The following is a 17,302-nucleotide window of genomic DNA, read 5'->3' as shown; positions in this document are numbered from 1 at the left end:
CTGTTGGCTTCTTGTATGCCTTCTTCTGAGAAGTATCTATTCATATATTTAGCCCACTTTTTAATAAGGCTGTTTTGGTTTTTTTCCTTTTGGAACATTTGAGTTCTTTGTAGAACCTGGAGGTTAGGCTAGGCCTTTGCCAGATTTACAGTTGGTAAATATTTTCTCCCATTCTGTGGGCTGTCTCCCCTCTCTCGATAGTTTCTTTGGCTTTGCAGAAGCTTTACAGTTTGATGAGGTCCTTCTTGTCTATCTTATCTTTTATGGCATTCACTTGGAGTTGATCAGGAATCGGTTGCCTATTCCAGTTTCCATAAGTGTGTTTCCTACATTTTCTTCTAGGAGTTTTTTTCTTTTTTTTTTGAGTCAAATTCTCACTTTGCTGCCCAGGCTGGAGTGCAGTGGCACGCTCCTGACCACTGCAACCTTGACCTGCTGGGCTCAAGTGATCCTTCTGCCTCAACCTTCCAAGTTACTAGAACTACAGGCATGTGCTAGCACGCTTGGGTTTTTTTTTTATTTGTTTATTGTAGAGATGAGGTCTCACTGAGTTGCCTAGGCTGGTCTCAAATGCCTGAGCTCAGGTAATCCTCTAGCTTTGGCCTCCCCACATTCTGGGATTACAGACTGAGTCACTGCACCTGGCCTCTTCTAGGATTCTTATAGTTTGAGGTTTTAAATTTAGGTCTTTGATTCATTTAGGGTTGATTTTGTGTATAGTGATAGGTAGTATAGTGATAGAAGTTTTAATCTTCTGCATGTGGTCAGTCAGTTTTACCAGCACCATTTACTGAGTAAGTTCTCCTCTCCCCATTGGTTGTTGGTGGAGGCTTAGTCAAAGATGAGTTGGTTGAGAAATTGAGGTTCTGCTTCCAGAATCTCTATTCTGTTCCATTGGTCTGCATGCCAGTTCTTGTACCAATACAAGGCTGCTATGATTGTTGTAGCTTTATAGTAGAACTTGAAGTCTGGAAGTGTGATACCTCCTGCTTTGTTTCTTTTACTAAGAATTATTTTGGCTATTCATTGTCTTTTATGTTTCCATATGAATTTCTGTATTGTCATTTGCAGGTCTGAGAAGAGTGATTTTGGTAATTTTTTGGGTATTGCATTAAATCTGTAGATTGTCTTTGGTAGGATGGACATCTTACAATGTTCGTTCTTCCAATCCATGAGCATGGAATATTTTTTCATTTATTTGTGTCTTTGATTTCTTTGAGCACTTTTTTGTAGTTTTCTTAGTAAGGGTCTTTCACTTCTCTGGTTAGGAAGATGCCAATGTATTTCATTTTTGTTTGTGGCTATTGTGAATGGAATTGTGCTTTTTATTTGATTCTCTGTTGGTGTGTAAGAATGTGATTGTCTTTTACATGTTTATTTTATAACCTATGAATTTGCCAAAGTCCTTTATCAGTGCAAGGAGGTTTTTGACACATTATCTCGAGTTTTCAAGGTATAAGATCATGTAATCTGCAAAGAGGGATAACTTAACTTCTACTTTTCCTATTTGGATGACCATGATTTCCTTCTTTTGTGTGATTGTTCTAACTAGAACTTTCAGCACTATATTGAACAGGAGGGGTAAGACCGGGCAGTCTTGTCATGTTCCAGTTTTCAAGGGAAATATTTCCAATTTCTGTCTATGTTTCAGTATATTGACTGTGGGTTTATTGTAGATGGCTCTTACTATTTTGAGGTATGTTCCCTCTATGCCTTGGTATTCAAGGGTATTTATCAAGAAGGGATGCTGGATTTTATCAAAAACTTTCTCTGCATCTAATAATATAATCAAGTAGTTCTTTTTATATCTATTGGTGTATTTAATTGCGTGTATGAACTTGCCAATGTTGAACCAGTCCTGCATTCCGGAGATGAAGCCTAGTTGGTCATGGTAGATGATTTTTGAGATGTGCTGCTGGATTCAATTTGTTAGAATCTGTGAAAATTTTTGCATCTATGTTCATAGAGATATTGGCTTGTAGTTCTCTTTCTTTGTTGGATTATTACCTGTTTTGGGCATCAGTGTGATATTAGCCTCATAAAGTGATTTGGGGATAATTCCATATTTCTCATTGCCTGAAATACTTTCAATAGGATTGGTATCAGCTCCTCCTTGTATGTTTTGTAGAATTCCACTGGAAATTCAGGTCCAGGGCACTTTTTTGTAGGTAGTCGTTTTAAGATGAAGTCAATTTCCTGGGTTGTTGTTGCTGTATTTAGAATCTGAATTTCTTCTTGTTCCAAACTTGGGAGATTGTATGATGTCAGAAAGTCGTCCATTTCATTTAGTTTTTCAAGTTTGTTTCCCTACAAGTGCACATAATAATCTCTGATAATCTTTTGTATTTCTTCAGGGTCAGATGTGATTTGATCTTTTGCATTTCTTATTATGTTTACTTGGGCTTTTTCTCCATTTTTCTTGGTCAGTCTGACTAGGGGTTTATGAATCTTGTTTTTCCTTTCAAAGAACACGCTTTTTGTTTTGTTAATTCTTTGTATGATATTTTTGTTTTCCATGTTTTGTATTTGGGCATTTATTTTGGTGATCTGGATTCTTCTGCTGAAGTTAGGGTTTTGGTGGTCTTGCTTTTCCAGCTCCCTTAGGTGATTTTTTAGGTTGTTAACTTGTGACCTTTCCATTTTCTTGATGTGTATTCATAGAGATTTGAATTCCCCTCTTAGTATTGTTTTCATGGCATCCTAGAAGTTTTGGTAAGAAGTTTCTACATTTTCATTTGTTTCCAGAAATCTTTTAATTTTTGCTTTTATTTCTGTGTTGACCTAGGAGTTGTTCAGCTTCATGCTGTCTAGTGCCCATGGCTTTGCGGGTTTTGGGGGAATTTTGTTGGTGCTGATATTTATTTTTATTCTGCTGTGGTCTGTGAAGGTGCATGGCAGTATTTCTTATTAAATTTGTTTATGCTTGATTTATTGCTGAGGATGTGGTTGATCTTGGAGTGTGTTTATAAAAGTTGGTGCTCCTGTGTTGGGTGCATATACATTTAGAATGGATATTTCTTGTTGATGGATTTAGCCTTTTATCATTATATAGTGTCATTCTGTAGCTTTAAAAATTTTTGTTAATTTAAAGGTTAGGATCATGACTCCTGCTTTCTTTTATGTTTCATTTGCCTTAAACTTGTTTTCTATCCTCTAACTTTGAGACTGTGAGAGTTCTTTCCATTGAGATGTGTTTCCAGAAGGCAGCCAATTGAGGGATCATGCTTTTTAAAATCCAGTTTTCCATTCTGTGTAGAGATCAGAAGCAAAACCTCAATTTCTCAACCAACTCATCTTCAGCAAAGCCTCCACCACCAACCCCTGGGGAGAGGAGAACCTCTTCAGTAAATGATGCTGGGAAAACTGACTGACCATGTGCAGAAGATTAAAACAAGATTCCTACCTATCACCATACACAAAAATCAACTCTAAATGGATCAAAGACCTACACTGAAAACCTCAAACTATAAGAACCTTAGAAAATGCAGGCGACACCCTCATGGAAATTGGAACTGGCAACCAATTCCTGATCAAAATCCCAAGTTCCCATGTCATAAGAGTTAAGATAGACAAATAGGACCTCATCAAATTGACAAGCTTCTGCAAAGCCAAACAAACCATCAAGAGAGCATGGAAACAGTCCACAGAATGGGAAAAAATATTTGTTAACTGTATACCTGACAGAGGCCTAACATCTATGATCTACAATATACTAAAATGTGCTGGAAAAAAAACCCCCAAAAAACAAACAAACAAACAAACAAACAAAAACAAGCAGACCCATTACAGAGTGGGCAAAAGAGATGAATAGACATTTCTCAAAAGAAGACGAATGAGCAGCCATCAGATACATGAAAAATGCTCAGCCTCACTATTCACCAAGGTAATGCAAATTAAAGCCACACTGAGATATCACCTAACTCCAGTCAGGATGGGCATCATTCATAACTCAAGAAACAACAGACACTGGAGAGAATGTGGTAAAATGGGAACACTTCTACACTGTTGGTGAGACAGTGTGGCAATTCCTAAAAGATCTATAAATTGACCTTCATATGACCCCACAATCTCCCTACTGGGAATATACCCAGAGGAACTCAAATCACTCTATGAAAAACATACCTGCACACGCATGCTTATTGCAGCATTATTCACAATAGCAAAAACATGGAACCAACTGTGCTGCCCAATGAAAGAGCACTGGATAAAGACATGTGGTACATATACATGATGGAATATTATGCAGTCACAAAGAGGGACAAAATTATGAACTTCATAGCAACAGGGATGAACTTAACTTCTATAGTACTGAGTGATCTATCACAGAAACAATGAACTGAGTATCACATATTCTCACTCACAAGCAGAACTTGAACAATTATTGTAATACTATAAGAAAAGGATTGGCAGTAAGGGGAAACTGCCGGGGGAGGGAGGGTCACACCTCATCAACAAGAGTACCTGCATAATGAACATTTGTATACCTCACCATGAATTGTACTTTATATCTTTACAATTAAAATTTAAAAAAAGAAAAAAATTTAACAAAATCAGGGCCTTCACAGCAACTTGGATGCAGCTGGAGACCATCATACTAAGTGAACTATCACAGAAACAAACAACTGAATATCGCATGTTCTCACTCATAAGTGGGCCCTGGTCACTGGTCACACAAGCACAAGGGTGGGACTGGCAGACACTGGTCACTGCTGCGAGATGGAGAGAGTAGAGAGAGGGACACATGACATTATACTGTGTACCTGGTTCACTACTGGGGGAGACAGGGCCATCTGGAAGCCCAAACTGAGTCTGCATACCATCCTACTTACTTAGTAAATCCTCAGTTGTATCCCACAACTCCAAAATTAAAAAAGAATTTTTAATTTTAGTTGATTCCAGTGGATCAATTGTTTCATGGATCATGCCTTTGGTGTTGTATCTGAAAAGTCATCACCATACCTAAGCTAATGTAGGTTTTCCTTTATGTTATTGTCTAGGTGTTTTGTAGTTTTACATTTAGGTTTATGATACATTTTGTGTTAACTTTTGTGATGCGTTTAAGGTCTGTGTCTAGATTCATTTTTTTTGCATGTGGATGTTTAGTTCCAGCACCATCTATTTAAGAGTCTAACTTTTCTTAATTGTATTGTCTTATTTTCTTGGTCAAATATCAATTGAATATATTTTTGTAGCTCTCACTCTGGGTTCTCTATTCTGCTCCATTGATCTGTTTGTCTATTCTTTTGACAGGACCACACTTCGTTCATAACTACAGCTTTATTTTTTATTTTTTTATCAATATTTTTTATTATGGTTTTGTGGGGTACAGTTAAGGATTAGGTGTACAATTACATTTCATTCAGGCACCCTGTTGATAAGAGGTGTTTCCCCTTTCCCAGACAGATATTTGCTACTGTTAATCCCATCCCCCCCCATAGTTTCCCAGTACCGTCAGTCATTTTCTTATAGTATTACATTGGAAGTTCAAGGTCCATTATATGAGTGAGAACATGTGATACTCGGATCTTTGTTTCTGTGAGAGATCACTCAGTATTATAGACTCTAGTTCCATCCAGGTTGCTGCAAAATTCTTTTTTATGGCTGCGTAGTATTCCATTGTGTATATGTACCACATTTTTTTAATCCAGTCCTCTTTTAATGGACAGCATGGTTGTTTCCAGGTTCTTGCTATTGTGAACAACGTTGTGATAAACATACGTGTACAGGTATCTTTTTTATAGAGTGATTTGAGTTCTTCAGGGTATATTCCCAGTAGGGGGATTGCGGGGTCATATGGGAGGTTGATATTTAGAGCTTTTAGGAATCACCACACTGCTTTCCACAGAGGTTGCACTAGTTTACACTCCCACCAACAGTGCAGAAGTGTTCCCTTTTTGCCACACCCTCTCCAGCAGCTGTTATGTTTTGAGTTGTTGATAATTGCCATTCTGACTGGAGTTAGGTGGTATCTCAGTGTGGTTTTGATTTGCATCTCCCTGATGATTAGTGAGGTTGAACATTTCTTCATGTGTTTGTTGGCTGCTCGGATGTCCTTTTTTGTGAAGTGTCTGTTCATATCTTTTGCCCATTTGATAATGGGGTTGTTTGTTTTTTTCTTTTCAGCATGTTTGAGTTCCTTGTAGATCCAGGATGTTAAGCCTTTGTCAGACCTGGTGTTGGCAAATACTTTTTCCCAGTCTGTAGGCTGTCTCCCTGCTCTCTTAATGGTTTCTTTGGCTTTGTAGAAGCTTGTCAGTTTAATAAAGTCCCACTTGTCTATCTTCTCTCTTATGACCTGTGGGTTTCAGGTTTTGTTCAGGAATTGGATGCCAGTTCCGATTTCCATGAGGGCATTTCCTTCATTTTCTAAGGTTCTTATGGTTTGAGGTTTTCCATTTAGATCTCTGATCCATTTGAAGTTAACCTTTGTGCATGGGGATAGATAGGGGTCCTGTTTCAATCTTCTGCATGTTTTCCCAGCACCATTTACTGAATAGGTTCTCCTCTCCCCAGTGGTAGGTGGTGGAGGCCTTGTCAAAGATGAGTTGGTTGAGAAATTGAGGTTTTGCTTCTAGAATCTCAATTCTATTCCATTGATCTATATGCCTGTTCCTATACCAATACCAAGCTGTTTTGATGATTGTAGCTTTATAGTAAAGTTTGAAGTCTCATCAGGCAACAATCTATTGCCTTCAAGAGACTCACCTCACTAGAAAGGACACCCACAGACTCAAAGTAAGATGATGGGAAACAAACTTTCAGGCAAATGGAATACAAAAGAAAGGAGGAGTAGCAATCTTAATTTCAGACAAAATACCCTTCAAGCTATTAAAAATCAAAAAAGATACAGAAGGCCACTACATAATGATAAAAAGCTCAATCCATCAACAAGAAATATCTATCCTAAACATATATGCACCCAACATAAGTGAGCCAACTTTCATAAAGCAACTTCTAGGAAAACTAAAGAAAGATATTGACTCTAACACCATCATAACTGGGGACTTTAATACCCCACTCACAACCCTAGACAGATCATCAGGACAAAAAATCAGCAAGGAGATCTGGAACCTCAATGTGACTTTGGACCAAATGAGCTTAATTGATACCTACAGAACTCTCCATCCAAAGACCACAGAATATACATGCTACTAATCACTGCATGGAACGTATTCTAAGATTGACCATGTAATTGGCCATAAATCAAGCATAAGCAAATTTAAAAGGATTGATATTCTACCATGCACCTTCTCGGACCACAGTGGAATAAAAATAAACATTGACACCAACAAAGTCCCCCCAAAACCCACAAAGACATGGACACTGAACAGCATGATGCTAAACAACTCCTGGGTCAATGATGAAATCAAAACAGAGATCAAAAGATACCTGGAAACAAATGAAAATGAAGAAACATCTTTCCAAAACCTCTGGAACACCTTGAAAGCTGTAGTAAGAGGGGAATTTATATCCCTTCAAACACACATGGAGAAAATGGAAGGAACACAAATTGACAACCTAACAAGCCACCTAAAGAAGCTGGAAAAGCAAGACTACAAACCCTAATTTCAGCAGAAGAATCCAGATCACCAAAATAAAAGTACAGCTTTATAGTACATCTTAAAGTCAAGGTCTTCAACTTTGTTCTTCCCCTTCATTACTGAGTTGGCTACTCTGATCTTTGCCTCTTTACATAAACTTGAGAATCTATTTGTTAATATTCACAAAGTAACTTGCTAGGATTTTAATTAGAATTGCATTGAGTCTTATAGATTTTTAGAAGAAATGACATCTTGATAATATGGACTCTACTTATCTATGTACATGGAATATTCCTCCAACTGCTTAGCTTTTCTTTGATATGTCTCATTAGTTTTGTAATAAATTTGTATATATTTTGTTAGATTTATACCTAAGTATTTAAATTTTAGGGTGGAAATTTAAATAATAATATATATTTTATGTCAAATTCTACTTGTTCCTTGCTGGTATATAAGATACGGATTGACTTTTGCATATTAATTTTATGTTCTGCAACTTTGCTTTAATTGCTTATTAATTCTAGGAGTCTTCTTGTCAATTCCCTCAGGTTTTTTATGTATAAGATCATGCCATATATGAACAAAGGCAGTTCTGTTTCTTTCTTCTCAAAGGATGTAACTTTTATTCACTTTTTCTTTTTGCATTGGCTAAGGCTTTCATTATGCTATTGAAATATGGTGGTTAAAGGGATCTTTCTTGCCTTGTTCCTGATCCTACCAGGAAAGCTTTCAGTCTTTCATCATGAATGATGCTAGCTTTAGGGTTTTTCTTTTCTTTTCTTTTCTTTTTTAGGTGTTCTTTATCAAGTTAAGAAAGTTCCTCTCTATTTCTAGTTTGCTGAAAGTTTTTATTATGAATAAGTGCTGAATTTTGTCAAATCTTTTCTGCATTCATTGATATGATCATGTGATTTTTTTCCCTTTTCCTGCTGATGTGATAAATTACATTAAATAATTTTCAAAATGTTTATTAATTTTAAGTTAGACACACTTTTGATGGTTTTGATACTTATGGAATATTTCTAAATTTGAACTGCATTTTTTCTCATATACCACCATATTTATTTAGATAGCATATAAGACTTTAATTAGAACATCATTATAGAGCAAAAGCTTTACAGTCAGACTCCAATATATAAAGTGCTGAAAATATCGTCTACATGGAAGTAAAGATCTTTAACTTCATCACATTAACAAATCTCCTTTGCCACTTAAGATAACATATTTACATATTTGGGAAATTATGACATGGACTTTTTTGGGGGGTGGAGTTATTCAACTTACCATAGTTTTATTTGAAAAGGATATAATTGTCTCGATCATTTCTAGCTGCTTCTTTCAGTTGCCAAAGACTGGGAAGAAATTAAATTAAAATGTAAGTACAATGCCTAAAGTAACTGTTCTAAACTCATACTTAAAGGCATCAAATGAAAAATACATAGAATTTTAAAAGATGGCAGATTTAAAATCTACATTAAAAGTAGAATTTATTTGACAACAGCAGATTATTTATATGAAGGAGAAATTCTAGGCATCACCCTGAATAGTACAAAAGAAAAAGGCTAAAAATTTTGATAGATTTAGAAATCAGAAAAGAACTTTCTAATTACATATTTTTCTTATAAAGATAAACAACTCAATAGTTACAAAATTGGTCAATATTTAACATATATATGTTACATATATAACACACATTTAACATATAAAAATACATCTTTCTAAAGATGGACACTTGAATTTAGAAATAAAATATTCTATTGAATGTTAGATACATACTGATGTATAAGCTTATTCTGGTAACAATTTTGAATTTATAGCCATATATCTATTTACACATATACATATGACATATCTATAATTAAATAGAAGATAGATAGGAAGTTAGAACTCCCAACTGTCAAAGCTGGAATGATTTGCAGAGTGAAATAGCATTAGTATTGGGTGGTAACTCACAGAACAACATACAAAAAATATAATGATAATATACATATATTATATATAATATAAAAATAACATACAAAAAAGAATAAAATAAATATCCTTAATTCAATATATATAAAGGACAACATTCTTTACAGAAGAATTATAGCTCATTCATGTATAGGAAATGAGGATGTTATGGACTGAATTGTGTCCCTCTAAAATTCATATGTTGAATTCCTAATCTCAAATTTGACTATATTTAGAAATAGTGCCTTTAAAGAGATAATCAGCACTAAATGAGGTCATAAAGTTGGGACTTAATCCAGTTGGACTGGTGTCCTTTTAAGATGGGAAAGCAACACCAGAGATCTCTCTTTCTTTGCAAACACACAGAGGAAAGTCCATGTGAGGACACAGTACTAATGCAGCTGTCTGCAAGCAGGAAGAGAGGAGTCACCGGGATTCTGGTCTCCAGAACTGTGAGAAAATAAGTTAATGTTTAAGCCATCCAGTTAGTGGTATTTTGTTATGGTCTGAGCAGGCGAAGACAGAGGAAATAGGTAACCATCCTGAAAATTACCTCAGTAATAATTGCTGCAGTCAAGATCCATTGAAGAATGCTACAATTAGTGAGCAAAGAGTTTAAAGAGAAATAGGATATTTGTACAATTCCAAAATATCTTCAACAAATATATATATATTAAATATAACTGGCAGACACCACCTTGACTAAGTGATCAAGTTATCATGAGTAATAAGGTATCAACATAAAGTACCCTCTGATATAATGCACTTCATTGCAGTAAGGCATCACCTCAATCCAACCATGAGAAAATATTTGACAAACCTAAATTCAGGGACACTATAAAGTTACTAATAATAACTCTTCAAAAGTCTTAAGGTAATCAAAGACAAGAAAAGAGTGGGAAATTGTCACTTGTTGGAAGAGACATGGTATTAAATACAATATGGGATCTTGATCTGGATCTTGGGAGAAAAAAGAAAATTAGTAAAACCACTAAATAAAATATGAAAAAAATCAAAGCTTAGTTAACAGTATTAAACAAATATTAATGTCTTAGTTTTAATGTTTAGCCCTGTACTATGTGTTTTTATGTTAGTTGTGTAAATTTACAGATTCTCATTATACTAATTATGCAACTTTCCTGCAAGTCTTAATGTTATGAAATTTAAGTTTAATAAATAAATTAAAGTAAATACGTTGTAGAAAAATAAGTTAGACAGAAATAATTTCCAGCAACTATAATGAAGAAGAAACTAAAATTAATAGACATAATTATTTTAAAGTACAAGAAGAAATGTTGCTGATTTTAGACAAGTCAAGAGATTGGAAACAAAAAAAGAGTTCTGTAATTTTTCCATCTTAATCAATAGCAAGAATTAATACTTAAATTTTAATTCACAATTATGTCAAAACACAAATCTAGCAGCAAGTTTAATATAAAATGTTTTTATATATTTTTATATAAAATGTTATAGCAGAAATTTACTGCATGACATAAAATGTGTTAATGGATAGTAGTAGTTACCATATATTTAAAGATCTTCATATTTTCCAAAAAGAATTTAAATGTTGAAAACCTTTCCAACCAAATTTTCAACATTCAGCATCTAACTCTTGTACCTTTTTTTTTTATTTTTGAGTTAGAGTCTCACTCTGTCACCCAGGCTGGAGTGCAGTGGCACGATCATGGCTCACTGAAGTCTCAAACTCCTGGGCCCAGTTGCCTCTCCTGGCTTAGCCTTAAATAGCTGGGAATGAATGTATGTGCCACCACACTTGGCTAATTTTAAATTTCTTTTTTAGTTGAGATGAGATCTCACTATGTTGTCTAGGCTGGTCTTGAACTCTTGGACTTGGGCTCAAGCAATTCTCTCATCTCGGTCTTCCAAAGTGCTGGGATTATAGGCATGAGTAACCACATCTGGAAACTTTTGTAAACTTTGCAAAGTTATTCTAAAATTTATCTGGAAGTATACACAAGGAAAGAACTAGAAAAAAAAATCAACAAAAGAAAATGCCCTACTGCATATGAAAATGTATTGTAAAAATCATAGTAATTAAAAATGTGCTCTGGGCAAGCATTCATTAGTAGGTCAACAATTTAAAATAGATAAAATCTAGAAGAAATATTAACATTTACAAGATAGAGTATTTAAAACTGATAAAATAATGACTAGTAACTAAATGAAAAGAGGAGTTTATTTGATGATTATATGATAAATTATTATTTAAAAATTGATGACAGTTTGGAAAGAAATCCAACAAGTTAGGTTCTATTTACACCTAGCACCTTGAAAGAGTTGTGTGTGTATATTCCTGGGAACCAGTTTTTCTTCTCCCAGTAGGATTTTGTTTCCTTTACTATTACTGACACTGTCACCACCTATCTTTTGCTCTCCTAGGGGGTATGCTAAAAAAGTAGAAAGTTGTGGCCTACATTAGTCTAAATTTTTCTCCCTTCCCATTCAAAGATAAATGAATCAGAATAAATGGAATGCACAAATGATGCTTCATTTGCATCAGTTCCACTTCTTCTCTGAATCTTGTAAGTAATTGTACCATGTTATATGAGGAGATTTAACTTGAGAAAATTTGCATTCACATGTAATCAGGATCTCTTTCCTATGTCCGCATTCCACTGATGGGTTTTTCCTGCCTGGTCATTTTGTTGACTGACATACATTTTTATTGCCTCTCCCTAGTTCCACAAACTCTGTACCACTTTTCCTCTGTATGCCACTGCCAGTTACTTAGCTGTTGTCTTGCAGCTTCAAACCCCACACCTGTATATTCAGCTTGTATGGCTGGACTAAAATTCTGTTTCTTCTTTTTTAGTTTAGTTGCCTGTTTGACTTTACTCTTGTGGGGAGGGGGCGAGGAGGTGGGATTGGCAGTAGTGGGAATCTGCTTGGGAATAGAGGGGGCGCACTTCATCAACAAGGGTACCTGTACAATGACCAGTTGTATACCTAACCCTGAATTGTACCCTACATCTTCAAAATAAAAAAAATTAAAAGTAAAAACAGAAAAAGAATGACAAAGCTTGAGCAGGAGGAGGAAAGAGAGGCTGTTCTGTGTTTTGTTTCTGTCCCTTCAGACACACCATGGAAATTCTTTTTGAATCCAGAAAGCAACAGTAGTTGATTCTCATTTGCTGGCTTCCCAGCACTCCCTGAACCAGACTCTTGCCCCTCTTGATGGCTCCTCCTCAGATGTCAAGTTCTAGCTCCACAGTCCTCACCTACAATTTCCTGAGCACCAATAAGAGCTGATCAGCATCCTTGTCTCAGAGGTCTGAGTGCCAGCCCCGGGGCATTTCCATCTAAGTGTCTCTAGGTTTTCAAATGACAAGCTCTTTCGTCCCCCCAAACTCTTCCCTTTCCCCAGACGTGGACCTTCTTTCTGTGCTATCTCAATGATACCATTGTGTTTCTGTTTTGCCTTTTCTGTTCTCTAACAATATTCAGTTAAAACTCAAAAAAAATTTTTTTTATATTCAATTTTCTCTGTTAACATAATTGTTCTTTTACACACTAGCTGTACCTTAGCTGAGACATAGTCTATTTCTATTATAAGAATATTAAGATAGGTAGTAGATGCCTAACCTCAAAACATTTGGATACCATTATTTCTAGGCTACTATAAAATTACTTTTGCTTCTTTTATTTTTGCTAGCACATTGTAGGCTCCAGATCATTCTGTGCATTTTACAGACACAGAGGAAACTTGATCTGAAATACAAAAGGAAATGTGTTCACAAAGCTTCAGCATAATTCCTGGCAATAGTTCATTGTTCTTCTTCACAGTCAGTTGCATCTAACAAATTTGGAAGCAAAAGATCTCCCATAATTTTAAATAATGTATAATATGCAGCCTTTTAAACTGCTTGTTCCCTAATCTAACAGGATCAACAAACTCCCAAGAGAATTTCCAAAAAGAAGGCCTCATAATTATCAATAAAAGCTTTATTCTCTATTTTAAAATTTCAATTATTTACTTAGCTTGGCCTTTTTTTTTTTTTTTTTTTTTGAGTCGGAATCCCACTCTGTCGCCAAGGCTGGAGCACAGTTGCATGCTCATGGCCACCCCAGCATCTACCTGCTGGGTTCCAGCCATCCTTCCACCTCAGCCTTCCAAGTAGCCAGAACTACAGGTGTGATTTATTACAGATAAATTTTTGTGTAGAGATGAGGTCTTGCCAAGTTCCCCAGGCTTGTCTCGAACTAGTGGACTCTGGCAATTCACTCGCCTTGGCCTCCCAAAGTGCTGGGATTACAGGTTAAGCCACCGAGCTCAACTGGCTTGGGCTTTCTAAAGCAATGAATTCTGTAGATAATGCTGAAAATGGATTTTTAACCCAATTAAATTTCTGTGTTTATAATTCTTTGCTTGGAGAGCACAAGTCTTATCTAATGATGAGATAAGAATTAAAAACTCATTTTATTTTATTTTTGTAATTATTTTTATTTTAAAGGTGTGGGGTGCAATTCAGGATTAGATATACAAGCAGTAATTGTACAGGTAAAGTTTGGGCCTCCCTTTGGTCCCCTCTTTGCCTGGTTTGAGATCAGGTACCTTATTAATGTTATATGCCCCAATCCCTGGCAGTTCCCATGAACTTTTCTTATATTTGTAGAACATTAATTTGTAGTCTTCTTCAATGTATGATGGAACCCTGCTTTTTAACTTGCTTACTGCAGGACCTGGGTGCACTGCATGTTTGTCTTACTGGCTCAGGAACATTCAGCTTTATACCCCCTTTAACACTAAGGCCTATGGGCTACAACACTATTCTTTCAGTCCTCTATGTCTCATTGTCTAAACCCCTGAAGGTCTTTCATCCTATTCATCCTGATGGCTCAGCTGCAACTCTCCTAGACTCTTCCCAATGTCAAGTTTTCTAAGAAACAAAGTAAGTCTTTGGCTGCTATGCTCAGATTACCTTCAACGTACATTTTCTAAAACCACCAATGAATTTACAATTTTAAGAAATAAATTCAGTGGTTTTAAAAAGATTTTTATCTCATTTTGTAATCCTAGAGAAAAAAAATCCTCTTTCTGGAAACTTTCTTCCTTGGCTCCCCTGTCTCTCAACTATCACCACTCTCCAACAATGTCAGCAACTTCTCCTTCTCCTTCTTAGTTCTCCATTGATCACAAAACACATCCTCCAACTTCCAATGGCTCCTATTCTGCCCCATTTCCCGCCTTTAGATGCTTAGGTGAAAGTCATTAGATTTCTTGCCAAAAATGTCTGAAATGGAGCAGGCAGTACGTAAGTCACCTACTTAGGAACCTTCAAGCTGTGAACGTTCAAAGATGTGAACGTGCATTTGCATGATTTGAGGAGGCACTGTTAGTTTTTGAGCACAGGAACCAGAACATAGAACAGTACACAATGGTTACAGCCGCCATTTGGAATGCCATCCAGTGCTACCTTGACATCTGTGATGAGGAAAGAGAGCTACTCACTGAATCATGTTTTCAAGAGGGCAGAGGGAATTGAATCCAGCAAGGAATGAGAACCCGTGTTATCAACATTAGGCAGGAGTGAAATTGCAGCCTGTTTTCCATCTCCTATTGCTGACAATTCTTCAGCTCTACCATCTTCCCCTTCCTCTCTCTCCTCCAGTCAGGAACTCTTCTTGCCCATTCCCTGGATGCCAACCCCTGCATGCCACTGTATTGTATTATTGTCCTTTTCCAGGTACTGTAGTTTAAGATTAAAAATCTTTTATTTTTTGTGTTTGCTTTTTAAGTACTGTGTGAAAAGTATTATGAACCTATTATAGTATAGTACTATATAGCCCTATTTTGTTAGTTGGGTACCTAGGTTAACTTTGTTGGATTTATAAACAAATTGGACTTACAAACACTCTTGGATCTGAACTCGTTCATACAAAGGGGACTTACTGCTTGCAAGTTTAGACATTTTGAAATATTTTAACACGTTAATCTCAAGACAAAATTATAGAGACTACTCTGCTATCAATTTGAATGCCTAATCTTGATCATTAGAAAATTATGGAAATGAAAATGCCATTAATTCATAATTCTAAACTTTAAAACTTCAATGTATGAGGAAAATAGACTAAATTGCTAGAAGAAAGTCAGAAATTCAGAAAGAAAGTAGATATTTTAGCATATATTTGACTGAAACCAACATATGCTTGCTGCATTCTCTGACTATAATACTAATTTTAATATAGCATTCACTGTATGTGGAAATGAATTTGCATACATCTAAGAAATCAGGATAAAAATTATAGGTTTATTAAAGCTAAATAGTAAGCAAACTACATCTCAAAACTTGCCATATTCAAACCCACCGAAATCCTCACAAGAGCACAGTGAAGTAGATACTGTGTTCATTCTATTTTTACAGAAAAGAAATTTTGAGAAAATAGTAGAGTAATAAATTTGCTCAAGCTATTGGTAGAACTAGGACTCAATCCAAGGTTGTCTGAGCTCTTAACCACTAGACCATAACACCTCTCACTAGAAAACTATTTTATTTTAACATAGGGGTCATACATGAATGAAGCAAAAATAATTGTGAATCTTTATGAGTTGAATTACATTGCAAATATTTTTATACATTTTTAAAAGGAAAATTGTAAATGTAATAATAATACAGAATTAGACATATCTTTCCATTTTTTGCAGAGGAAGGTGACAATAAAGAAGTAAATTTATAAAGAAAATAGTTAACCACAAGATATTTAAAATTTGAATCAATTTACTAAATATTTCTTTAGTTGGGGAGAAAATAAAACCTTTCTTAGATTATTTAAAATTAGACAGAATATTAAAATACCACATATATTAAAAAAAAATCTTAAGTTATACTGCCAAAAATGTTCATATAGGAAAATTTAAAACTTAGAATTATTTTATTTTTTAAAATTTAAAAATAATTTTCAACCACTTTATTGATGCAAAATTAACATACAATACGCTGAATATATTTGTGATATATGTATACATGTGTAGAATTATTTAAAATAAAACAAATTATGTATTTTATCTACTTAAATCATTTTCATAAAGTATGCTTGAGGATAGAAAGATAATAGAGGTTTTTTTCTGAAAAATTAACACTATTAATAATTATGAAGTCATAAGATAGAACTAGTATATAGCTCATAGTTAGATTCCTGGAAAATCATAGAAATAATGAAACAACAAAGATACATTGTTCTAAATTGACAATGAGAAATAAATAATAACTCCATTAGGTTTTAAATTAAAAATTGTGTATAAATAACTCTAAGAACCTTCAATAATGTTATATATGACAAAAGTATAATAAAGTAGAGAGATTCCACAAGATGGCGATGGCATATGTGGATTCGTGAGACTCTCCGAACGTGAGTTCCCAAAAAGACTCTTACTTTTCTTCCCACAGCCCCCTGCCCACTGCCAGCTGCACTGGTATGAGGCCTGGGGATCTTCGGTCCTATGCAGGGCCAGATATTGTGGCCCCCAGCTGCGGATGCTCCACTACATGTGTCTCCCATCTGTTCAGGTGTCCCAGGTCCCAACTCCCTCCCTGGCTACATCGTCATGCCCAGCGCCGAGCACCAAACTGCTGGTCACCCAGGGAGGCTCTGGGCGCCCACCCCTCAGAGAGACCGGTCTCATTTCTGGCTGAAGTACCCTGTGAGGGACCCAGAGCCACCACCTGCCCTTTGGAGGTTTGGAGCTCTGGAGCTCTGGGCCCACCTTGGCTGAGGCACTCAGTGTGTGACTTCAAGCTTGTGTAAGGGAGCAGAACCCCAAGTTTGTGTAAGGTGCTGATCAGAGGCTTCCA

The sequence above is a fragment of the Carlito syrichta genome, unplaced genomic scaffold (genome assembly GCF_000164805.1).
Source record: "Carlito syrichta isolate Samal-C Ts95f unplaced genomic scaffold, Tarsius_syrichta-2.0.1 Scaffold126439, whole genome shotgun sequence".
Classification (NCBI taxonomy): domain Eukaryota; kingdom Metazoa; phylum Chordata; class Mammalia; order Primates; family Tarsiidae; genus Carlito; species Carlito syrichta.
This window is presented reverse-complemented; position numbering follows the sequence as displayed.